Raw genomic sequence first — 1,657 nt, 5'->3', positions numbered from 1 at the left:
TATATTTTTATAATTTAAGTAATTTTTCTCTTTTTTGAATTATTTTCATATCTATGTAGCTTTAATCGAAAGTTTGTTAATAAAGACACTGCCCATTTTCTAATATATGTTTAACTTTTTTTTTTTTAACAGAAAAGGCTGTATGCTGCCAAAGCTGTATTAAATATAAAATGTCCCTTCAGTTGCGAACTTAACATTTAATCATATTCTTGTTATGTAATGAATGTAGAAGGATAATTTGTAATTATCTCTTACAGTATAATTAATTAATGTGTAGGATTCCGCGTCTGTTTTTTTTACCATGTCTTAGAAAATTTTATACCTACAAGTTATATACACAGCATTTTACAATCAATTGATTGTGGTAAAGTATTATCTTTTATTTACATCTTGTTTTTGTACATTTTAGCTGTAAAGAATACATACAATCATATAACTGTTGTGGGGCCACGTAACTTGTATGTCTAGCATACTAGAAATATTTTTGACTACTTAATTAAAATAACTGTTAATACATTCTGGTTCTGATTCTGTTGTGCAAATGCGACAAAGTAAATTTATACCAGTTAGATTTTTGTTTGTTAGGTGTGTGTGTGTTTTTTTTTGCCAGTTGGGAACACTTTACTGATTAGCAACTTCCCCTAAACTCACATTCCATTCTTAATGTGTGCATTGTTATTCATGACAGTGTACGTATGTGTTTATTTCAAATAGTATTCCGTCAATTGTTTAGCAAAAACATTTTTGTTTTAAATTTGCTGTCATGTCCCAGTTATACATTAAGAGTATCAACTGTAAGCATTGTAGTGTGTTGGTTCAAGGTCACAATTAAAGAGTAACTCGAGCAGTTTTAGATAACCGCATGTCGAATACTGCTTTGTATTTTCTCACTTGCAGTGTGGAAGAATGGTTCTTTTCCCGATTAGGAAAGGGTGATCCTGTGTAAACTTTGTTTGGCAACAGGATGGATCCCCTCCCCATTAGAATCTCTTTGTACAAGAGTGGTGGAACGTTGAAGTTCCCGACCATTGAATTGGTCGTAATTGTAGAGATAGAGCTGGCTTTTGCTGATGTCGTCATTGTCCTACATAATGCCGTGAATTTTTTTTTTGAGGCTATATAAAAGATTGTGTCTATGTTCCGCCGCTACCTAATGATTTGCCAGAGTTGAGACACAGAATTGAAGAGACTGTTGCTTCCATTATTCCAGATTTTTTAACCACAGTAAGGGAAGAAATGGACTTTAGGTTTACCTTCAATTTTGTGTGTGATTTGTTGCTAATATCTAAATTAAACTTTTATAATATACCGTTGAGACTGGGACATTCTTTAATGGACATCTGTATTTTGAACGTAAGGGAGGAAAAAGTTCCTGGAAATACATCTGTTCAATAGTAATAAAACATGGGAAAGCTGAACTTAAAAAAAAAATCATTACAAGTTACTTCAATACCGTTGTGGATATTTAACAGTTAGACTCGAAAAAATTAGTAACCAAATCTGTGTCCAATGACTGGATTATTATGCAGTATCAGTCTGAAGGTCCTAACTTTGTGGTTGTCAATCATGTTCTACTTCCTTGCAGTGTCTGGGCAGTCATGGCAACCAAGAACAGTAAACCCACTCTGCAGTTACATTTGGTTCCTTGAAACTGTTA

This window comes from Bacillus rossius, chromosome 6 (genome assembly GCF_032445375.1).
Source record: "Bacillus rossius redtenbacheri isolate Brsri chromosome 6, Brsri_v3, whole genome shotgun sequence".
NCBI classification, from domain to species: Eukaryota; Metazoa; Arthropoda; class Insecta; order Phasmatodea; family Bacillidae; genus Bacillus; species Bacillus rossius.
This window is presented reverse-complemented; position numbering follows the sequence as displayed.